The sequence below is a fragment of the Ceratotherium simum genome, chromosome 36 (genome assembly GCF_057802395.1).
Source record: "Ceratotherium simum simum isolate JZ-2026a chromosome 36, ASM5780239v1, whole genome shotgun sequence".
NCBI lineage: Eukaryota > Metazoa > Chordata > Mammalia > Perissodactyla > Rhinocerotidae > Ceratotherium > Ceratotherium simum.
The window spans coordinates 15,651,136-15,676,331 of NC_141935.1; the positions used below are offsets into that span (position 1 = coordinate 15,651,136).

Below are 25,196 nucleotides of genomic sequence, written 5' to 3' on the forward strand. Positions count from 1 at the left end.
CATAGTGAAAAGGGTTCAGTGGGTAGAAAGAAGAAAAGGAAAGGTTTTGCTCAGCTCAGTTGAAGTTTGACCAAAGGAAAGTTCAAGTTGCATGAATGAAAAAGGACGGCATTTCACTAGGACATAATTTCCCTGGATTGCAGGAGCTATTTCTTTAGGGACCATGAACCTGGGTAATCTCTAGCCTTCTCCTTCTTTGGGGAAAAAAAGACTCAGGAAAAGCTGTCTTCCTTCCCTCCACCCTCAAACTAGCTGACAAGTGAATACAGCTCAAGAAACCAAGAGCCAGAATCAATTGTTTTTTCATTTTTAAAAAACCACTAAAATATTAAAAGAGAAAAGAACCAAAAGGGGTGGTACAAGAAAAGGCCTCAGGTTCAGTTAATTTCCATTCCAGAAAACAAGCTTGGATTCTTGCATCACTTGACAAAGGCTGCTTACTCTCAAAAAATGTGAGGACTGCCTCAAAGGCATAAAGTAATATGCTCTAAAGACTAAACCTTAAACCAACAGACTCAGAAAAATAAACTGATGCTCTGTTCCTTAATTACATCTGTTTTTGCATTAAAATAAACAGATAAATAATCAGCCTAGGTACATTAAATTTTAACATATGTTATAAAAACACAAACACACATATAAGAAACCAAAAGAGATTTTAAATGTCAGATCCTGGAATTTTGATTTTAAGAAGGTAAAGACTTTTCTGTCTCCTTCACCTCAGAAATTATCAGTAAAACAACAAGGAGAAACAGAAACGCATTCTTCATCTTTGATAAGAATAGGAGGCGTACTTGACCCTGAACTCTGGGACATGAAGTTGAAGAGCAGTGTGCAGAGTGGTAACGGTCTAAGAGATATGCAAGAAGTCAACTGTAACCGTAGTGGGATATCAACAAGAAGCAGAACTCTTTGCTCCGAAAGCCCAGGAATCAAGGTCATTTGGTATCAGGTATTGGTGTAAGGTGGGGTGAGGCACGGGACCAAATACAAGTGGGGCTGGCAGAAAGTCTGGCCCCTACATCCTCTACCTACTCCCTCAAAAGCATAGCAACCACTCTTCCTCCTCACTTTGTCTTTGGAGTAATTGAGTTAGAGAAACTCTAATGACGGGAATACTAGGAGCAGTGAGGTGAAGGGAAAGCAGAGTGCCTCAGAATACCCTGTTGAAAAGGAGGGCATTAAAGGAAAGTCTGCATACCCTTACCTCTCCTCCCCGCTGGGCTCCCAGAATGCCCTCAGGCAATTGTATATCCCCAAGGCAGGACACTAGAGGACTCTGGTAGAACTAGAAGGTTCTAGAGAAAAGACCTACAGACACCAGTATTTTGGGATTCTCTCAACAAAAAAAAACTGGCTAACAAAATCATCCTAGAGTAAAACCAACCCAATCACAATCCCTAACCATGCATCTAACAATCACCTCTACTCGTAAAAATGAATGGAAGAAGCATTTGAGGAATTTCTTCTCCTATGTTATGGATAAACGCACATCTTTCCAAAGCTTCAAAAAATCCTTCACTGGCCTCTATTGTGTCTTCTAGATCCAATCTAGTTCCCTTCCTTCTTTTCCTGCCTCTTTCTGTGGAACCTCCTCCTCCTCAGCTCCTGGCTTCTCCTTAACCCTGAGGTCTGCTTCGCCACCAACCCCCTCCACACCTCCTAATGCTCAAAGGCAGGGACTTCTTGGTTCATTCTTGTGCTGTTTTGACACTACTGACTCTTTCCCAATCACCCAACCTCAAAACCTCAGCATCACTCTTTTTAAAAATAAACTTTATTTTAGAATAGTTTTAAATTTGCAGGAAAGTTGTGAAGATAATACAAGAAAGTTCCCATCCATATATCTTGCACCCAGTTTCTCACACTGTTACCATCTTACATTAGCAGGGTACATTTGTCACAACTAATGAACCAATATTGATACATTATTATTAACTAAACTCCATACTTTATTCAGCTGTCCTTAATTTTTACCTATTGTTCTTTTTCTGTTCCAGGATCCCTACATTTAGTTGTTTTGACTACTCAGGATCCTTTTGACTATAACAGTTCCTTAGACTTTCCTTTTTTTCGACGACCTTGACAATTTTGAGGAGTATTGGTCAAGTATTTTATAGAATTCCTCAACTGAGATTGGCTTGATGTTTGTTTCCTGATTAGACTGGGGTTATGGGTTTTGGGGCAGAAGACCACAGAGGAAAAGTGCTGTTTTCATCACATCATATCAAAGGTACATACATACAATCAACATGATTTATCACTGTTGATGTTGACATTGAATGCCTGGCTGAGGTCATGTAGTCAAGTTCCTCCACTGTAAAGTTCCTCTTTCCCACCTCTTTCCATACTGTACTTTTGGGAAGGAAGTCACTCTGCAGAGCCTACCTTTAAAAAGTGGGGAGCTATGTTCCTCCTTGTTCAGGGCAGAATATCTATTGATATTATTTTGGATTTTTCTCAGCATCTATTTTGACTCTTCTTTTGCCCTTGCTTCTCATTTCATGCATTTTCCCCTTAAGTAAGCAGTACAGTGGGGATATAAGCCAGATGTAACTCCATGCCCTGATTTCTTGGTTGAAAGAAGAGAGAGACTGAATTATTCCTGGCACCTTAGGGCTTTCTTCCTTCTTTCCTTCCCTCCTTTAACAAATGATCGTTGTCTCTATGCACCAGGCAGTATTAGCTTTAGGAACACAACGGTATGTCAAATGGATATAGTCCCTGAGGGCTCAAAGGCTTATAAAAGTGGCATCCAATTTAGCTAGGAAGTCAGAGAAGGCTTCCCTGAGGTGGTGACTTTTGAGTTAAGATCTGAATGGTGAGTAGAAGTAAGCCCATGAAACGGGGATCCAAGAAAGGAGAGAGCATTCTAGATAGAGGGACAGCATGTGCAAAGACTCTGATATGTGAGGGAGTATGGGAGAAGTGCTCCAGCACCACAAGCAAGAGAGAGAGGATGAAAGAGGCCTCTGGAAAGCCAAGAAGAGCTGCCTCTTGTAAATCCTATAAGCTACGCGTGCCCACTAACAGTGTCATGAACAGATTGGAGTTTTAAATGGATTGTTAAACCAGCCAAAGGCAGAATCTCTCTGGGCAGTAAGAACGGATACAAGATGACTTGTTGCATGGCCTCTGTATCAGTTCAGATAGGAGGTGACGGTAGGGTGGCCTAAATTAGGGATAGTAGAGATGGAGGAAAAAGGACAGATTCAAGAGATAGACAGAAATATGTGATCTTGAGTGAGCAACCTAACTTCTCTGTACCTCAGTTTCTTCATCTGTACAAGGGGGATAATCATATATGCACCTCATGGAGCTGTTGTGAAGTAATAAGTGAATATATGCAAAGCCTTTAAAGAAGTGCCTGGCTCATGGAAAAATGGTGATTAATGCGAACCCAATCACTACGTCAGCCCCCAAATAGTTAGTATTCTTAACCATTATTCTTTGCTGGTCCAAGAGGACCATAAACTCTTATGTATACTATCCCCAAGAGCTCACTCAATAAATGTTACCTTATCTTATCTGACCTACATCATTGCAATACCCATCAGACCCTTTTCAAAAAAATTGACAATGGATGAAAAAGTGTTCTCCTGACTAAGGAATTCTGATAAATATGACACTGATTTTTTCATTTCTAAACATTTCACATTCAGGGCCAGTTGAATTTGGTCTAGCATTTCTACCCTTTACACAGTGACTCTATCTTGCTATTCCTGCCATGTTTAGAAAGTATTTCAGGAAAGAATCCATCTCAGCAGACTTTAAACATCCAAAGACACAACCAAAGCCTGCAGAACCACAGCTTAAACGGCCGATTTGATTCCTCAGGATAGAAGAGGGTCATTATAATCATTGAATTAGCAAAGATTTAAAAGCATTAACAATGGGTCTGACATTAGACTAGGATTTATGGGTGGTACAGAGAAGACAGGCCCTTGTCTTCCAGAAGCTTACAGCTCACACAGGTAGGCAAGGGTAATCCATACACAAGACTGGATATAAGACTGTAGAAATTATGAGTGATTTCAATTCAGACTGTAGGTAGACAGAACAGAATTCAGAGGAGAGGGAACAAGGGATATGCAATGACAAAAAAAGCCAAGAACATTGGGATATATCATCACAATGAAGTTTTTACATCAACAAAAAGTTTGCAGGGGTCGGCCCGGTGGCGCAAGCGGTTAAGTGCATGCGCTCCGCTGCGGCGGTCCGGGGTTCGCCAGTTCGGATCCCGGGCGCACGCCGACGCACCGCTTGTCAGGCCATGCTTTGGCCGGCGTCCCATATAAAGTGGAGGAAGATGGGCACGGATGTTAGCCCAGGGCCAGTCTTCCTCAGCAAAAAGAGGAGGATTGGCAGATGTTAGCTCAGGGCCAATCTTCCTCACACACAAAAAAAAAGTTTGCAAAATCTCAACCAAGAGGATAAAATTGTGCTTCTACCCACCCCTGGCACAGCTTACATTCTCAACAGAAACACAAACTAAAAGGAACAAAACAGAAACATGCCAGACCCTTCTACTAAGCTGGGTGAATTTATCTGGATGATAACTGCAAACACTTCATTTGTTGGTAATTGGGGATTACCACTTATGTAGCCTTAGAACCACACAATGTTCTCGAGGAAGGGGAGCCCTCCCAAACCCACATTAATTTGTGAGTAAAAATATCCTAACTTATCGAGGGGAGGGGAGGAAGAATCTCAGTACCTTTCAAATGAAATGATGCTAAAAGCAGAAAGGAAACAGAAGTTGCTAAAGATGAGAAAAATAGACCAAAAATTCATTGTAAATGAGCGAACATTGCAGGTAAATTTGAAGTAATAAAACAGATGATTTAACAGAAAACTTAACACCTCTCAACACAGCTGTCTGCCCAGTAAGGGAACCATTAACATCTTGTCACCAATACCCCAAGCACGTCAATGATATGAATTCTAAAAACAGCCCAGAACAACAGAAGGAATGCACCACTGAGTAGCCAATGGCACACGTGCTTTCTCAACTTCCCTTTCTTGGTGCATCTCTATACACTGCAGAATTTGGCAAAGCAGGAAGAATACAGGCCAGAAAGAAAAAAGGGAAACAATTCAGATAACTTTGAAAAGCAAGCACAAATATTTCAACCAACTTGAGACCATTTAAGAAACACCTTTTCTAAATTACAGTTCATAAACTGGGGCATATGTGTGTGTGTGGGGGGGGTGGTGTTAAAAGTCAGAAAAGCATCCCTTTAATAATGGTAAGTCATTATATACAGTATTCTACTTTAACAAGAAAGAAACATCATTTTCTCAAATTGAAATACCAAGGCAGGGGTCTTTAATTACTTTTAGGCCGGAGGCTCCTTTGAGGATCTGATGAAAGCCAGGGACTTTCTCCTCAGAAAACTGCATATGCTTATGAAATTTAGCATTCAATTTCAACAGAATTTCCTGACTCACATCTCTGCCCACCATCGAACGCATCCCTGCCTATTGGTTCTCTATTGTCTGGTGGGTCCATGGGTTAAAGACTTATAAACCCCTGAATTTATAATCCCTGTGCTAAAGAAACATGCTTAAGACCTTGGAACAAGAGTTTAAGAGGTCTTAACATGTTTTCAAATCGAATAGGAGTTACAAATGTATTCCATTTTACTGACTGCATGGTACACAATGATGTCCATTTAATTTCGCACCAATTCTTGACATTTAGGAACTCATTTCTACCTCAGAGGCAATCCTGCCTATTTGTTTTTCCATTTGGTTCCTATTGCATACATTTGAGGCATTCCATTGCTCAAAAATACTTTGCAGAAGGAAAGCAGAGACAGATTTTTAAAGGTGAGATGAAAATGAGTTAGTTGTGCTCTTGGGAGCTCTGGTAATTGGTTTGTTAGTTCACTTAGTCAACAAACTCTGAATACCAACTCTGCAACAGAATGGTGGTAGACAGGTGTGAAAAAGAGAAAGTCTTGACTCCTGAAAGAGCTGACTGTCTAATGCAGTGACTGATAAGTGTTAAAATAGGTGTACAACATGGTGCTCTGAGGACTCCCCAAAGGAAGGGTTCTTTCTGCTGGGGGAGGTAGAGAAATTGACCTGTATGGAGGCTAAGTGAAGCTTATCCAGGAAGGGCAGGAAGGGTACTCATGACACAAAGGAATAGCAATGCACATCTTCTCGAGCGGATGGGACAGCGGGCCCAGGGAAAGATGAGAACTGTTGTGTGATTGGAGCTAACCAGACATTAATTGAAGGAATAAAGAAGCAAGAAAGTACAAAAAAGGGAGAATTAATTGAGTGGTTACTTTGTACTTGATGATGCCAAAACCTAGTTTAAAATATCCAACAAAGTTGTAACTGGAAAATAAATAGAAATTGTGGGCAAAATCAATGAACTATATTCAGGACCAGTTACATAACTGTGGGACCCTATGCAAAACGAAAATACAGGGCCCTTGTTCCAAAATTATTAAGAATTTCAAGATGGTGACAGCAGAACATTAAAGAAAGCCTAGGGCCCTTCTGAGCACTGGGTCCTGTGTGACTACACAGGTTGCACATATGCGAATATGGCCCTGATTATATTAGAAGAAAATTTCAGATGTTCGCACTTATTCTTTACTACCACAGGTAAATAACCCACATTTCTCAAAATGGCTGCCATGAAGCACTTAATATGTGACAAGCACCAGGCTAGGAGCGTTATACTCAATTTTCTCAGCAACTCTATGAGGTAGACATCCATCTCCACTTATAGATTATGAAACCAAAGTTAAGAAAGGTGAAGTAATCTACTAAAGGGAAACATGATCTTATATATCTTCAAGATATGCCCTCAATGCCTTGTGCCATGCTGTATTACAGCGAGCACCCAATAGTGACTTGTACATGTTTATATTTTGTACATATTTTGTTACATGTATGTGTTTTTTTTCTTTGCTATGGGTTCTTCTTTGGCTGAGCCCTGAAAGTCTAGATTCTGTGAAGTCAACCAGAGAGTTTGTGCTTACAGTGGTGAGTGAAAGACTGAAGTGTGAATGGCTACCATGTGCCATGTCAGTTCCACCACCCGACGGAGACCCCAAACATTTACCTCTAGGAAGAATGTGAGGTGGACACGGAGGGAGCCAAATGCCAGCAACTCTCAGAATTGTCCTTTTTCAACACAGACACAGCTATAAGAAGAAATGACATAATTTCCATGAGAAATTATGCATTAAAAAGCACATGTACACAACAGAAGGACTGAATCTATTTTAAAAGAAGTTATTAAATCTTCAGAACCCATGGTAATTTCTGATTTCTCCCAGCAAATTTCAATTAATAGTTTCTTGAAACAAAGGCTTGCTGGAGTGTTTGGGTTCATCAGAGTGTTCCCCCCTTTCCCTGCTCTGATCAATGCTGCTGAATAACCCAAATAATCTATTGCCATCAATGAAATTCACCTTTCCCTTTTAGGATGAGAATAAGAATTGCCACCATCACAGCAGAACATTAATTCAACAGTAAAAACCAAAGCCTCTAAATATTTACTAAAACTCCTTAGATTTTTATATACTTTTTTTAGCCTATTTGAACAGGTGTTCCATGTTACACATTGGGGGAGACTTTTGGGGGTGTATTCAGGGCTTTCTGTCCCCCCCCTCTGTCCTTCAGCCTTGGCAGCACACATGACCCTGTAGCTCAGAATGTTCTGTGTGATTAATAGCTCTGCCAGGCATTCCTATTTAAAAACTATTCCTACTCTATGTCTTTTTTCCACTCCATCCCTGATTTTCTCTGATCCTTATTTTTCTCCTCAGCAGAAATTACCTGCTGTCAGAGTTTTCTCCCCACTCCAAAGCCTTGTAACTTTATTCCACAGCGTTTTATTTTGGGGGAGCCTTTGTGAAGCAGATAACAGGCCCATTCGAAATAAGCAAGTAACTGACCAAAAGGCTTTATACCCATTAATAATCTGCCAGTACCTCTCTCTTCCCTCACCCACCTGCCATTCCAAATCCACCATTGAGAGGTGGAAAAAAATTCGACCCACCAAATGATACATCACCTCACCCCAAGCAAGCAGTAGTTTCTGTGTTCTGCTTGTACACTGGAAGTGTAAGTCGCATTTTCAAAATTATTCTGTCAGCCCCATGACAATTTAATTAATTAATTTTTTTATCCAGTTTCTCAACTCTGGGGAGCAATGCCCCATCACTATCTCATTCAGGTATAGCATGGAAAAGTCTAACAACCCTGGGCCGCCAGCCAAGCCTACCAGTGACTGACACTTGCTTAACTGAGCAAAGATTTGCTCGGCATGGAGTGGGGTTTGACTATACAAGAACCAGTAGTGACAGGGAGGGTGCCGGCTGGAATCCTAACAAAGCTGCTTCCAACTTGTGCTCAGGCAAGTGGAACCAACACTTAAACTGAATGTTAAGGGGGCTTCAATCTTGGTACTTTTTTTTTTCCCCATCATTTACTTTCTGAATAAACCCTGGGATTTTACAGGGAAAACAGCACATTAGCACACTTAAATCACAAATCCTTGTACCTTTTTAAAAGGCTGTAGAAGATTTATTAACTTGTAGGAGCAATCATTTAATTGCTTGCCTCTGCTACACCACACACTATTTTTTTTTTTTTTTAAATGACCAAATTAAACCTGCCACACGAATTTGTGCTTTGAAGTTCCTGCAAAAGGATCATTCCTTTGAGGGAGTGATAAAAAGAAGAATTGAAATGCTCTCCTTTGGTACAAATGTCCACACACCCCCGCCTCCCCCACCCGAGATGCTTTCATACACAGAAGCAAATCATTCTCGTTTAAATGTTTCCAATTCATTTTCCAAGCCAGGTCCAAATTTCACTGTCATATTTCCCTCTGTAATTTCAATGAAAGCCCATAAGCATTTACAAATGGAGGAACATCATACTTACAATTTTGGGATGTGTATTGCAGCTGTGTATCTTAGGAAAAAAACTGTTATGTTTATACATTGCTGTCCTTCCTATTCAAAGACACCACTACTCCTGGTAAAGCGAAAGAAACTAGTGAGAACCAGAAAGTCCTTTCCACACCACGAACGTGTGAAAACTATTCTTTGAATTGAGCTGCTGTAGCAGCTGGCAGAGTCTGTTGTTTGAGACTTTGTCTTTTAGGTCAAACACAGCCCAAAGCCAACAAGGTGATTTACCATCTAACTGCATTGAATTGGTGAAATGCAACTGCAGCATCAAATATTTAGACCGAGTTCCCACTTCACATATAAAAGCAGTAGAGACGTGAATAGGTACACACACAACAGGCTGCCGATTTGCACGTTTGTTTAGTTAGTGAGCAAGATTCCGAAGTCGTGTGTGGATGACTAGACAGCGTCAGAGCGACAGAGGCAGTGCATCTGGTTTTTTTAAGCGCTGGATGCCTTTTACTTGGAAAGGAGTTCTGTTCCATTGCATCAGTCACCCAGTAACACGATACCATCAACCTGTGTGAGCATCAGAAGTCCCGGCAGGTCACAAGCGAAATGCTCTTCGTTGCCAATTGAGATTGACACGTGCTGTGGTCATAAAGATCGCACGGTCCAATTTGGCGAAATTGGTGGTCTGGAGACTAAACAAAGGTACAGTCTGTCAAAGTGAAAGGGATTTGCAGGGCTGGTGTTAGGTTTCCACAAATGACCATTTGCTGAATCTCTGTGGGTTAAAACACGCTGTTTTGCAACTGGAAAAAATGAATCTTTTTTATTCCTTTCGGTATTTTTGTTGTGTTTTGGCTTTGTTTGTTTTGTTTCAGGTTGTTTTTTAAGGATTTATGCCCAGGGTACTACAAAGAGACATAAGTAGGGTCTCCCTGGCAGGGACATAAGAGCCTATGGGTTTCTTTTTTTTTTTTTCCGCTGAGGAAGATTCGCCCTGAACTAACATCTGTTGCCAATTTTCCTCTTTTTTTGCTTGAGGAAGATTTGCCCTGAGCTAACATCTGTGCCAATTCTCCTCTATTTTGTATGTGGGTTGCCACCAGATCATGGCTGACAAGTGGTACAGGTCTGCCCAGGATCCGAACCTGTGAACTCAGGCAGCCAAAGCAAAGCGTGTCGAATTTAACCACTATGCCACAGGGCCAGGCCCAAGCCTATGGGTATTTTTTTTTTTTGAGGTACGATTATATAAATTTCAGGTGTACATCATTGTATTCCAATTTCTCTGTAGACTACAAGATTAATTACCATTCACTGTATGCATGTGCCCTATCACCCCTTTCGCCCTCCTCTCTCCCCACTTCCCCTCTGGTAACCACCAATCTAATCTCTGTATCTATGTGTTTGTTGTTGTTGTTGTTATCTTCTACTTATGAGTAAGATCACAGAACATTTGACTCTCTCCATCTGACTTAGAGCCTATGGGCTTTTGTTTTGTTTTGCTTTTAAGGAAGATCCCTGAGCTAACAACAGTGCCAATCTTCCTCTATTTTGTATGTGGAATGCCGCCACAGCATGGCTTGATGTGCAGTGTGTAGGTCTGCGCCCAGGACCCAAACTCTCGAACCTTGGCCACCAAAGCAGAGCGTGCAAACTTAACCACTACACCATCAGGCCGGCCCCAAGCCTATAGGTTTTGAAGGAGAGGGAGTGACTGGAAGGCTGTTCTAACTCCCTCAAACGCAAACCTGGTTAGCTGGGAAACAGTTCTTCGGAGTCGTCCTTTCTTTCCTCTGTGGGACTTGGGACCTGGATGCTATAATTGAAAGCCAGTGTATTAAGCATAACACATCGAACTACTGTTAACACCCAGTCTCCCGCAAGGCTGCCTCCTCACAGGCCTGTTTGCTGCCTACAGTCTGTGCAAGCAAGTGGAACCATCACACGCACTGCATGCTAAAGGCCGCAGCCTTTGTCTTCTCCAAGTTCTGTCTATTTCAGAGGCTAACACGCAGCAATTAGTCTAATTAATGTGAAACAATGAGCTGTGTTACCACTTATCAAATTGATTGTTCCCCTATCAAAACAAAACAGGCTGGCTTTTTGATGTAATTTCAAGAGATGATTTGAAATGTCATGTTGCTGCAAGCCAATTACCTTATGACTAGAGTCACGGTCAACAGAATACATAATTAGCATGAGTTTGGGAAGGCTGCTTACTGCTAGTATGTTAATTAACTGTCTTTTGTCATAAAACAAAAAGGTTGTACGGAAGGTTTTGAAATAGGTCTTTTTTATTTACATTTCTTTGTGCTTATCAATGTGAGGCATGACAATGCAAAAGAATAGAAAATTTTAATTCCACTCCTCCAAATTAATACTCAGCTGCAAGGTCAGGCATAATGTGCAGGCCACAATACCATTCACCTCGCTCTAGTCTCCAGCCCCCATGTATTAGATTACTCATGGAGTTAAATTAAGTATCAGGTAAAACTCGACTGTAAGAAATACTGAGCTCAGAAAACAAATCCCCTAATAGACTTGTTTGGAGCTTCACTTGCTTTTGGGAATCTTGTGAGGGCTGGACAGCGCTTGGCTGTCCTGGGAAATATATCCAGGTGTCGCCTTTCTATTTCAATCTTGAAATTTGGAGAGAATAAACCCATCATCCAATGATGTTACTGCCTTTATCACACTATGGTAGAGAGAGAAGGCATAAAGGGCACCTGTGGGCTTGTAAAGGAACCCTGTCTGTGAGTCCATGGCTCCGTAACTTATCTGCAGCTTTCTCTCGTCTGTGATAGCTTGGCAATTCCACATTCTTGATTAAAGGCCCAATTCTGTATTTCTTGAGCTCTAATGCATGCTGGAGGTGGCTATAATCACTAACTGACAATTAACAATCAAGTTCATGGCAGGCTGGAGTCATGGTTTGACATGCATATTAGTAAACCAGCTTCTGGTTTGGAGAACAAGTTGGAAGTTCCCAAAATTTTAATATAATTGTTCCACTGCCTAATGGCATTGTTTTATCTGCAAAGGTAGGGGACCTCTCTTGGGCATCCTATAATTTTCTATGTGAAATGTGTTGCCATTTAGTGAGGGTACACAAACTTTCTTTTTCTTTTCTTTTCTTTTTTTTTGCAGGGAAAGATTCACCCTGAGCTAACATTTGTTGCCAATCTTCCTCTTTTTTCCCCTCCCCAAAGCCCCAGTGCATGGTTGTATATCCTAGTTGTAAGTCCATCTAGTTCTTCTTTGTGAGCCTCTGCCACAGCATGGCTACTGACAGACGGGTGGTGTGGTTCCACAACCAGGAACTGAACCCGGGCCACCAAAGCAGTGAAAGTGCCGAACTTTAACCTCTAGATCATCAGGGCTGGCTCTGCAAATTCTTTTCCTCAATTTTTTTCTCGGGATATGGTTCAAGTCTTGTAGTCATATTAGAATGGTCCTCAGGAGTCATAGAAAAACTTACCTTGCTATAAGAGAAACTAAGTTTAGTTTGCAAACTGGATTTTCCATCCTAATTTGTTTCCATTTTTCAACAGTTTTTTTTCTGTTTCTGACATTGTTAAAAATACTTAAAATGTAGTATGGAAAGCATTAAATGGGTGGGGCACACTGCTTTTTCTTTCAGGGTCTGGGTGTCTCATTTTGGTGATATAGCATAAGGAACCTTGGGATACGGATAGCTGAGAGAAAGCAGGCAGGGCTCAGCTGTGCTAAAATAACTACTCTTCCTTCTGCCAATATAAAAATTTATCATGAATTGTGATTATAGTTTTCAAACGGGGTGGATGGGGGAGAGAGAACCAAGATGAGGATGGCTACCTAAGAAACCTGCCTCATTAAGTAGTAATAATAGTAGCCATTGTTGAGTGCTTTCGCGGTGCACTCATATATTCATGGACCTAGTATGCGAGGTGGGTAGACAACAAAAGAAATTGACCAATTTCATAGCTGGGCATGGAGATGCTGGAGTGTGTGGCACATTCCTACTTTAGAATCAAAAGGTCACAGAACTCTAGAGTTGAGTGAAATCTTAGAAATGTACTCACCCAACCTTCCTCCAATGTGGAATTCCTCCTATGCTAAACCTGACTGATTAAATGAGACTCATTTCAGGGATGAGTCTCTTTGGGGGAATTTAGAGAAAGATCCAAATATGTTCCAAACGTTTTTGGATCCTTGCTGATAAGAAAACTTAGAATTCCTGATGTTCGGGTGGTCTAAAGCTAAAGCATGGGTCATAGATAACGTGACATGTCACAACATCTGGGCTTTGATCGGACGAGACAAAGTCCATGTAAAATGACTTGGCTGAAAACAGTCCCTTCTGAACTAGACACTCAGATGACTCTTGATTAGAGATCACCAATGAATCTAAAATTAACAATTTGGAGATGAAACATCAGGTTTGGTAACAATCTCCAGTCCCAACCAGACCATTGCTCAGTTCATAACATCATTATGCATGACATCAGGTTTCAGTTCATATATATTTGTCAAAGGATATTTTTTTGTCTCATTTTTTTTTTCCCCAAATGGGAAAGAAAGAAGTTAGGAAGGGAGGAAGGAGAGAAGGGAGAGAAGAAACTAAGTGGCTGGTAATTGTCAGGTGCTCTGCTGATTTACATGTGTACATATCTACATGTTTCCATACCAGGTGCTGTGCTAAATTTCTGCATTACCTTATTAAGGTCTCCCAACAACCCTGCAAGGTGGGTACTGTTTCTCCAACTATATGTTTTTCTAAAAGTTAATGATAAGTCAAGAAGACTTAGAAAAGATAATTAATTAAGCCAAGGCCCTGGAACTAACTTTGACTCTAAAATTCTACTCCTTCCCACTGCACAAGGCTGTTTGGTGTTTTTGTTGTTCTTGTTACATCTTAATGTAATATCTGAACCCAATATGGGTCTGACTGCTTTGTTATAGTAAAAGAAAAGAAAACAGGGGCTGGCCCTGTGGCATAGTGGTTAAATTCGAGTGCTCCCCTTTGGTGGCCCAGGGTTTGCAGGTTCAAACCCGGGCGCAGACCAACACACCGCTCATCAAGCCATGCTGTGGTGGCATTCCACATACAAAAAATAGAGGCAGATTGGCACAGATGTTAGCTCAGGGCCAATCTTCCTCACCAAAAAAGAAAACAAAAAAGACCTCTGATCGTCATCACTAAAAACAGAAGAGAGTGAATTGGGGCCAATAAGTAGCACCAACTACAAAGTAGCAGGATGAGTTACATTTCTGTCATTTGAAGTCTTGCAGATTAGGGATTTAAGGAAAAATGGGCGATACCAACAGTTTTTGTGCTAAATCCAAAATGTTTTCTTGAAATTTAAGAAAATGTTAAAACGAATCAATGTGTTCAGAAAATAGAGCCTTTTTTCACCTTAAAAGTTAAAATTCCTCAGAAATGTTTTCTTCATCCTCCTGTAGGAAACAAGTGCTAAACTGAAAATGGTGTCTCTTTTCATCAGATCTAACAAGGTGTAGAGCATCAGTGCCCGAGGGACTGTCACCGCTCTCACAGGGAAGGTAGACAGAGCTCTCCGGGGGCCGTGAGGCAGCCGAGCAGAGGGACAGGGAGTGAGCAGTCCCCGAAGACACGCTGTGGACATGTCAGCCAGGCGCTCAGCTTGGCTGCACCACCTTTCACAGAGCTAAACATCTCTTTATGTCAGAACAAATCGGGCAAGCCTCAAATCTTTTTTCTTTTCTCGAACTTCAATCAGATGAGCGCGGGGAATGAGGAAGGGAGAGATGGAGCAAAAGAGAGGGATAGTTCAGTCTACACGAAAGCACTGTGACATAACTACATGCCTGAAAACTGTTCCTGGGCACTCAGAATCTTCTATGAGAGTGGTGGCAGCGAAAACAGAACAGCAGCAGGGCCAAGTCATCCACTTTCCCACCTTCAGATCATCGGGGCTCGTCTCCTTCCCCAAACTTGCACCGGATGCTGCAATACGAGCATTGATGCCCTTGTGCAAATGGCTGGAACACCTGACCTTTTCTCCATGCCATTTCTGTTCCTTTTTGTTGCTGGTTATAACCTATGTTCAGAGCATAAGTGTTATAAAACAATCCTGACATGACTTTATGGTGGCATATACGTCAGTGTTTTTATATGTTAACTCGCAAAGAAAACATTTAAGTCTGGAAAGGGTCCAGCTGGGAAGAAGGCAAGATAGTGCGTGAGACGGGAGACACGACCTCCGAGACACAGGCTGGGAAAAGCCTAAAATGTAGGTGATGGAAAGACAGGGTGGTATACAGAAGATGCAGGTCAGCAATAGAGAGCATACATGATATATATGTATCATATACGCACATATGTATACATGCATTTTTGTTTAAGAATTAGCCCAGTTTTCAAAAAGCAATACTTGGGAACAGACAAATAGGAGATGCATATAGAAACTAAAATGTAACCCGCCTTTACGCACAGCCCTGATCAAGACATAGTACATCACTGGACTCTGTTTTGAGAGGCAAAACAAATTTCAGAAACTAAAGAGAGTAAAAAAAATGAGTAAAATATTCGATTTCTTACTGGATTTATTAGGACACATATGACAAACTTGAATTCTACAAAGATTTCTTTTTTAAATGGGAGGCTCTTGAGGAAGTGTTTGGTGTGGGAGAAGATGGAACCTATCAAATAAAATGAGATAATATAAATATTTCATTTAGTCGTTATCATCTCTCTTTATGATGATGAGAAGACATTATTATCATATTTTTTATTCTAACTCATAAAAAATGGTCAATCTTCCACATTTGTAATGGGCTACAGCACACTAATCTTAGTTTGGCATAAAGCTCATACAAACCACTCAATATTTTCAATATAAATGTAATGACTTCTGATTTTAGGGAAAAATAACAATGCTCAGAAAAACACCACTAGTTAACTCTCACCTCTCCTATTGGTCATTTATGTAAGTGTGCACACTTGCAAAAAAGAAAATAAACTTTCTGCATATTCATTATGAAGAAGACGGATGATAATCAGTAGGAGGGACAGCAAATTTCTTCTTGAGGATTAGTCTCCAATTGGTGCATTTCAACATCAACCTGGCAATTTTACTATTAAGTCAGCAGAAGTGAGTTCTTATATACTATGCCTCTTACTACCGGAGAACATCAGGCAAAGGGGAAAGAAATGCTGGAATAAATTGTGCATTATTTCTGGCATTAGTTAAAGGAACAGAGCATTATAAGAAAAAAAATACAGTACCATTGATTTTTACAGGTGTTTAATACAGATAAGCTGAAAAAAGGGTTTCCATTTTAAGCCCAGTGATGGCTAAAGATGCATTCAAATGTGTTCAAAAGCAATCTAAAGTCTTCTAAAATGGTGTTTAAGCTATTCAAGCAAAACGTAAATAATTTTTGTTGTAGTACTGAGGAATGTAGAACAAAAACAGAGGTCCAGGAGCCAACTCTGGCACACTGCCGGGCCCTGTAAGATCAGAGGGCTCATTAAAACAGAGGTAATACTGTCTATCCATCACATGATCACAGGTTATTTAGAGAAAACAGTAACAGACTGTCTTCAGAAATGTAGAAGGCATAATTACCAAGCAAGTGTCTGAGTCCCACTCTCAAGAGAAGATACTGAAAGAAACAATCAAGTTGAAGACTCAAATAAATGATTAAGAAGGTTATTAGACAAAGACATGAAATCCACAATGTTTTACCTTGTCTGTTGTTAACACATTTCTTTAAAGTTCATTTAGAAAGAATAGGAAAATTTTGCTTTTATCTGACAATCTGATACATTTAAGTGTTTTGCAAAAACCAAATTATAAAAACGTTCATGTTTGCATAATCACTGAATGGATGACTTTTCTATTTAACTTATTTTGGGGGTGATGGGCCTCCAATTTCTGCAAGCTCTTTGTTCAGACAGTAGATTACATAATGAACAAGGCGAAAATGAGAGCAACCAGGTTTTTTTTGGTGAGGAAGTTTCGCCCTGAGCTAACATCTGTTGCCAATCTTCCTCTTTTTTTGCTTGAGGAAGATTAGCCCTCAGCTAACATCTGTGCCAGTCTTCCTCTATTTTTTACATGTGGGTCCCTGCCACAGCATGGCTGATGAGCAGTGTAGGTCTGCGCCCGGGATCCAAACCTGCGAACCCAGGCCACTGAAGTGGAGCACGCTGAATTTAACCACTACACCACAGGGCCAGCCACTGGGAGAGCAACCATTTTTGACCCCATAGACACAGCATTCATAGATGCTATAAGACAATGAGCAATGTTTGCTTCGAGCATTCTTCACTATGTACCATGATTTGTCTTCCTCTCGTTAGCAATCAGTTTTTCTTTCTTAGAAATACATTTTGATAACTCTGGCTCAAATATAAGTCTAACTTCTATAGTTTGCATCCCTTGTGCATCTTTTTAATCTACTCGTCCCTCTCCATGACCTTGGCCAGATAACATCTTCTCTTTCCCATTACTATTAGGACCATATCCTAACTGACCGCAGGGTAGGTGCTCTTATGTAAACAAATAAGAGGGATTGCGGTTATCCAAAGCACCTCTGGTCAATTGACCAATAAGCATAAATTTAGTGCCTGATACCATATAGCAATGAGGACAGGGCTGATGTAAATGAGGATAGAAGGGACACAGACAAAAACGTCCCTCTCATAACAAGTATTAGAATAATTACAAAATATCATGTTAACTATCACAAAAGAACACTGTACAGCTGCATAGTTGAGTGTTAGTACTGTGGACAATAAACTACAGGAGCAGCCAAATTGGAGTTGGACAGGTTTACTGTAAAGATGCCCAGTCACTAACAGATCCCGTGAGCCGTGATGGCTGACTCATGTTCTGGAGACGCTAAAGTGGAAAGTGCACGACTCAGATGCTGCTGTTCGTCAAACACATGATATGAGCAGCTAAAAGTCAGAGCACCTAGAGATGTAACCTTGACAAGCCTGGTTAATGATACTTCTGGATGCTAACGGGCTCAGCTGTGACCTTCTGCGTGTCTCAGAGTTTCCATAGGTAAAATGTCATGAGACTCCGTTATGTCATCAGTGCTAGGGGGACATGTAAGGGCAGTCTTTGTAATATCAGGAATCTAGTAATATTTGGGAATTTAGTTATACTTGCAATATTATGGAATTTAGTTAAAATGGATCAGGGAATATAACTCCACTCAGAAAATATCAGAATTTATATTATATAGAGTTATACATAGATTTGATTCTACATAGGTAGGGTAATGGGGTAGCAAGAACACAAGTTTTTTGGGGGGTTTTTTTGCTGAAGAAGATTCGCCCTGAGCTAACATCCATTGCCGATCTTCCTCTTTTTTTGCTCGAGAAAGATTAGCCTTGAGCTAACGTCTCTGCCATTCTTCCTGTATCTTGTATGTGGGTCTCCACCATAGCATGGCTGATGAGTGGTATAGGTCCGTGCCTGGGATCTGAAGCCGAAAACCCAGGCTGCCGAAGCAGAGAGTGCCAGACTTAACCACTATGCCACAGGGCCAGCCCCAAGAACACAAGTTTTGAAGCCAGAAAATCAAGATCTAAATTCTTGCTTGTTTAACACTGAGCAACATTTGCACATTTAACTTCTCAGGTGGCTTGTCTGAAAAATGGGAAAATAGAAAAATCTGTGCCTCCCAGGGATGTCATAGTGAAGCTTGTGCAGGTTGATATGTATTAAACTGTCCATAATTGCTTAAGCACTATACACATATAATGATGATTATTATTTACCTGGGTTTATACCACATAGTCTTGCTTATGTAGAGGGAAGATCATTCGGTAAATATGCTTACTCTCTCGGGAGAGAATTCTTACCACTCTTGTGAATTTGAGAAATAGTATCTCAGTTGCATTAACTGGTGTTTATTAATGTATTATGAACCTCTGCCGTGGCATCTATTCACAATAAAGAGATTAAGCAGACTAATTTGTCATTTATTTTCCAATGCCTGCTTTCCTGCCTGCAGCACCACTAATATCCCAGGAGCTCCTCAACCCAATTATTTCCCATTTTGCATTACTTGCTGAAAGTAGCACTAATGTGCCCAAAAGGCTTTGCTCCTTGGCGATTAAAAAAAAAAAAAAAAGGCTCCTGCTCTATTTGGTGAGAAGAAACACCCCGGACCACTGAGCCATATCTAGCAATCAAACCAAATTAGCAGCCTGCCTGCACTGTGGACATGAGCAGCAGACCTGGGCTTATTTCGTATTTATTTTTGGGGTAGAAGGGAATTCCATCTGTAGAATGAAATTCACAACCTAGAGGGAGATGAATTATACTATGCCTATATACACAAACTGTTTTGTTTGCTTGTTTGGGGAATTGCGTGTCAAAATCACTCAAATAACTGGTGAATTCCACTTTTTGCTTCTCAAAAAATTAATAACCAGTTGTTTAGCCAACTCCAAATATTAATTTGCAAACTAACTTGTGAATGCAGACACAACTCATTATCAATAGACGCATAAAGATTCCTCATTGTCTATGCTGTTTAATCCAGTCTCATAAATGGTTTTCAGTCTCACCATGTAATATTTCTACTACTCGCTTCAGTCTGTTTCACTTTGAAAATGTGCTTTTGGCTTCTCCCAGGAGTTTCTGTATTGCTTAAGGCAAACCACTCCAGCACACGTTCACAACTCTGAACTGTAAACATTTTTCCACCTTTTTCTGCCCAAGGCTCAGAGCCCATTTAAATGTCTGTGGATAGTTTTAGAAGCATACCAGACTCCATAGAGTTACCCAAAACAATTATTTTTAAAAACTTGCCAATTTCACCAACAATGTAAAAGCTCTATTTTAAAAATCCGATAATTTTAGCTGTGGGGAGATACTGCCTGAAAACATATTGTTTTTTATTTCAAATATGATCAGCTCCAAGGATGAGATGCAGCAGATTAAGTTAATCTCTGTGAGGTTGTTTCTTACCATTGTTTTCTTAAATCCTCCCTTCGCTTTAATCAAGAATAGGAATGTTACGGGCTTGATGCAGGGAAGAAGCGCAGATCAGTGGTTAGCATAATAGCATGAAAGCCAGGAAAAGCGAATTCTGTTCTTGGCCCAGGGGTCTTAGGTGACCTCATGATCTCCAGCCTCAGTTTCTCCATTTATAAAAGGAAAGCATTGCACATACCACAAACGAGAGCTTCACAGTGGTAATATTGTTGAGTGCTGACTATGTGTCAGGCTCAGAGCTAAGCACTTTAAAAGGAATATCTCATTTAATCCTTCAAAGTAGATATGCGATATTATTATCCTAATTTTACAAATAAAGTAACTGAGGGCCAGAGACTTTAAATAAATGGCCCAAAGTCACACAGCTGGGAACTAATTGCAAAGGATGAGCTCTAACCCACAGGCTACACTGCTCTCTACATCGCTGGCGTCAGCATCATCTGGAAGGGCTTCGAGGAATGGCATTTACTACATACTCAATCCAGAAAATATTCAGAATAGGGGCCCAGATTTTCCCCCTCCTCTTGGGGATCTGTGGATATTCTCCCAAATCCACACACACACACACACACACACACACGGCCACTCCTGCCACCTGCCTTGGGAGAAGACCACCCGGGCTCAGGCCTCCCCGGCCGCTCTGCACCTGGTAGGCCCCACACACTGCAGTTGCGACACAGCAGAGTTTTATCTGCCAACTGAACCCGAGACATTTGGGTACGGCTGAGCGCAGCTGGTGGTGGGTGGCTCAGATTTCCGATGAACTGAACACAACGGGGCAGCAATGTCACAGGACCATTACGAAAGCAGAGGCTCGCTATTAATTTTTCTAGCATGAGCGTGTGGACTATTTAAAACTTTTTTTTTTCTCCCAGCTCTTAAATGCCTTCCTAGGAATAAGGTTCAGCCAAGGGACTATCGGCCGTATGTTACTTGGTGTCATTGTTTTCTTTGCAAAATGAGGAACAAACACATAGAAACTGGCTTCCAGGGGGAAAGTTTCACAATTGCTGACAGCGTGGATAGCAAACGGAAGACTTGCAAAGTGTGGCTCCTCCACTCAAACCCTGGTGTTTGCAGGAAAAGCCAACTTGAACTTGACTTACACCGATGCTAATGGAATGCCTCTTTTGCTACTAGGATTCTTCTTAGGTATCAGGGCTAAGTTGTCAAAACAGGAGCAAAGGTTTAAAAGGTCCCGTCATATCTTTGGGGTGCTGTCTGAAACATGATTTTAAAATATACCACATCAGTAAGTGTTCATTGCACATTGTGGTCACTGAACACATTTCATAATTGTGATCTTCACCTTCCATGACTTTAGTTAGAGGTGAATAGTAAAATAATGCCTTTTCAGAAACGCCCTAGGACTTTAAGGTGTCTGGAATAAGAACTCAATTGGTGCACACCTAAGTTTCTTGAAATTCAAGAGTGCTTTACATGCAATTGCTAGACCAATATTTGCACATTTAAAAGAAGTAAACTGTATTAAGAGAAGCAAGGTATCCTCTAAAATATAACTGGAGAGAAGAGAAAAAAGGCATCATACATATGACTTTTATGATGTTTTGAAAAAACTTCTCTCTAAAAGAGGCCTTCCAAAGAAGGTGAATAATGAAGATTTGCTAATAAAGAAAGAATATCTTGGGGCTGGCCTGGTGGCACAGTGTTTAAGTTCGCACGCTCTGCTTTGGCGTCCCAGGGTTCACAGGTTTGGATCCCGGGCGCGCACTGATGCACCACTTGTCAGGCCATGCTGTGGCAGGTGTCTCACATATAAAGTAGAGGAAGATGGGCACGCATGTTAGCCCAGTGCCAATCTTCCTCAAGTAAAAAGAGGAGGATCAGCAACAGATGTTAGCTCAGGGCTAATCTTCCTCACCAAAAAATAAAAACGTCAGAATATCTTTCTAAAGAAGTCATTTAAGCCAGGTGGGGCATATATCAAGGCTTCCTTATCCTACTCATGGTTTACAGAAAACATTTTTTGGTCTTTTTATATTCAGATATTCTCTTTACAAAACCCTGCTTTCTTTGGTTCAAAAATCAAAACTAAATTTAAACAATTTTGTCACAAAGCATCAAAGAGTGCAAACTGTTGTTATTAAAGAAAAAAACAATTAAAAAAGCCCAGAGGCTTAGTAAGTCAGTATAGAACAGACTTCCTTAAAAGAGAAAACGCTGTGGGAAAACTTGCTCTCGACACATATCAAACAATGTCTAGAAGTTATAAAAGACCCTAGGAAAGGAACTCTCCTCCTTCCTATAAATATTGAAAAACCAGCTACAAGATGCAGATTAACTGCTGAATGCAATCCTTGGTCTCTAAAATGTATTTCAATAGAATAGCCAATGTCTCATCAAAGTATGAAAAAAATGTACAGTAATAGCATTCTGAAGAATGAATTAAGAACACATTGTCATCAACTCCAGCAAAAATAATAAAGGTAGAAAAGATTAAGAGGCAAGCATATCTTTCGGAATTGTAAAATGGGTTTATAGGTCTTCTAATAACAACTTTTACTCAAACCTTACATAAATAGGCTTAGGTGATACAAATATTAGGTGGGCTATGTGGACACCCCCAGGGTCCTAATCATGTTTAGGGATTACTTGATAGAATAGAGACATTTCATTCCTATTGGGCCGAGGGATTATAGCAAAGAAACATCTAATATTCCATTTTTTAATTTCATGCATTTTTTATTTACCTTTAATGATGCTGTATATATTCATCATCCTGAAATATTAAAACAGTATGAAAAAAGTAATAAATGGGTGGAAAATTTAGGGAATAGGAATGCAACAGCACGCAAATCATACACTATCAAGTACTTGATACACATTTAAAATTACTGCCTATGATGGCAAAGCCAAATTCCTAGCAGATTTCTGAAGCACAAAGTCACAATAAGAAGATCAGCAGAACAGACTGAAATAATAGAATATTCATCCCTCTAATCCATATGCAATTCTTTAGGGCTTTTTTTTTTAACAATGCATATGAGGTCTGACTGTATTCAGGATTTAAATAAGTTGTCTCTCTCCTTCCTGTTCCTCTCTATTTTTATTTTAAAAAACATGTATATACAGTTATCATTTCTGCTCTGCTGCACCAACGAAGACAAGGTTAGCACATTTCCTCACACCTCAAATGAAACAATAGGCTTTTTAAACAACAAAAGTGTTAAAAGAAAGACAATTTATTCATCCCGCTAAAATCTCCTGAAACAGCTTTTTGGGAGGAAGGAAAGTTGGTGTCATTCGAGGGGAAAGAAAGTGGTGTTTTTGTCATTTAATTACCAATTAATGGATTGATATGATACAGCATTTAAATATTGACAAGAAGAAGGAAAGGTGGGCATTTCTTCTCGGCTTTCCTTGCCTTCCCTTGCAGAGAGATGAGGCTGTCTACTGGGCATTAATAAATATTGTAACAAGGAATAGGAAATTACAGAGGAATAAGCCAGCATTGCCTAGCTTGGTATGAGCACTTATGGGAGAGCATTTGGAAGACTGGGAAAGAGAAAGTATACTGGACATCAGATGCCCAGCAGTCAGTTCAACTGTCAGGTGCCTGGCAGCTGCATCCCCATGCTCTCAGCCCATGTTCTCTTGTTTTTTTTTTCCCCGATTTCCATGTAGATTACATCACGTTCACCATCCAAAGAATAATTACCATCCGTCACCTTACACATGTGCGAATCACTCCTTTCGCCCTCCTCCCTCTCTGCTTCCCCTCCGGTAACCACCCATCCAAGCTCTGTCTCTGCGTGTCTGTTTGTTGTTGTTTTTATCTTCTATTTATGAGGGAGATCATATGGTATTTGGCTTTCTCCCTCTGACTTATTTCACTTAGCATAATACCCTCAAGGTCCATCCATGTTGTTGCAAATGGCAAGATTTCATCTTTTTTTTATGGCTGAGTAGTATTCCATTGTGTATATATACCACATCTTCTTTATCCATTTGTCTCTTGATGGGCACCTAGGTTGCTTTCAAGTCTCGGCTATTGTGAATAACGCTGCAATGGACATAGGGGTGCATGTATCTTTATGTATTCATCTTTTCATGTTCTTTGAATAAATACCCAGCAGTGGAATACCAGCCCATGTTCTAACTGCCCCATGTTAACAGCAGTAGTCCTCCAGCAGGTATGGTGTTTTTAAATTTTCTTCCTTCAGTTTCTTTGTATGTTCTGATTTTTTATCTTTAATGAGCACTTCTAGCCTTGTAACAAGGAGGAAAACCAACATAACAGAAACTGTATAAAATGCTACCTATTCTTTAAAGCCTCACATATATCTCCTTTAAGAGGAGTTTCTTCTATTCACCCAAAAGAATTGATCCCTCTTTTATGCTAATATTGCTAGCAAATTTCTTATGGCCCAAATCACATTCTGTCTTGTGATATGGTCCTTTGCCTTATAAGTATGTCTTTTACAGGATTAAGTCCCTTCAGGGCACAGGCTGGGTCTTCTTTTCCATTATTTTCTCTCTTGGAGGACTGATCACAGCTCTTTCCACCTAGTGGGTATTAAGTAATTTGTTGTGGTTGAATTGATTGAAACTAGTTTTATTAAGCATTTTTATTTTGGTTATACTCACTGTTTTTCAGCTCACTACTCCAATTAGACAATTCTACTTGTTGTGGACGTGGTTAGTTTCCAGGAATGATGCTAAATACAGAGATATAACACTTTTGAAAAAATAAGTTGGAGGGGTTGGCCCGGTGGCGTAGCGGTTAAGTGCACGTGCTCTGCTTCAGCAGCCCGGGTTCGCAGGTTCGGATCCCGGGCGCTCACTAACACATCACTTGTCAGGCCAGGCTGTGGCAGCGTCCCATATAAAGTAGAGGAAGATGGGCATGGATGTTAGCCCAGGGCCAATCTTCCTCAGTAAAAAGAGAAGGATTGGCATCGGATGTTAGCTCAGGGCTAATCTTCCTCAAAAAAAAAAAAAAAGAAAAGAAATTGGAGAGAGACTTGCATGCCCTACCACCTCAAACGCTGACCCTAACAGAAAAGAGAGTACGCAGCTCTGCAGAACAATGGGAACATTTACAGGATGTGGAACAACAAACAATAAAATGTTAGAAAGGAAAATTCCCATTTTCACCAAGCAATAGAAAGATGTATACCCCATGAAGGGGGTATGTGTCAGGGAGGAGAAGAAAAGAGTTCTTCACTCTATTTCCGGGAGAAAAATGGGGCTTTCTTTAGGGGAAGTGATGCCTCTACACCCAAATTTAATAAGTACGAAAGCATAGCCTGGTAAAATTTTAAAGAAGGAAAGCCTTCAAGAAGTCCTCACG

The 25,196-nt window shown here is 40.5% G+C and overlaps 1 protein-coding gene across 1 annotated transcript in view; it reads right to left on the reverse strand.

The window, feature by feature from the left end:
- The window catches only part of ESRRG (estrogen related receptor gamma), a 612,201-nt gene that overhangs the window by 291,640 nt on the left and 295,365 nt on the right, over positions 1–25,196 (reverse strand). Inside the window, exon 3 of the mRNA XM_087424360.1 lies at positions 7,088–7,169. The gene's annotated coding sequence lies outside the window, so the exon portion shown is untranslated. The remainder of the gene's footprint in view (positions 1–7,087; positions 7,170–25,196) is intronic.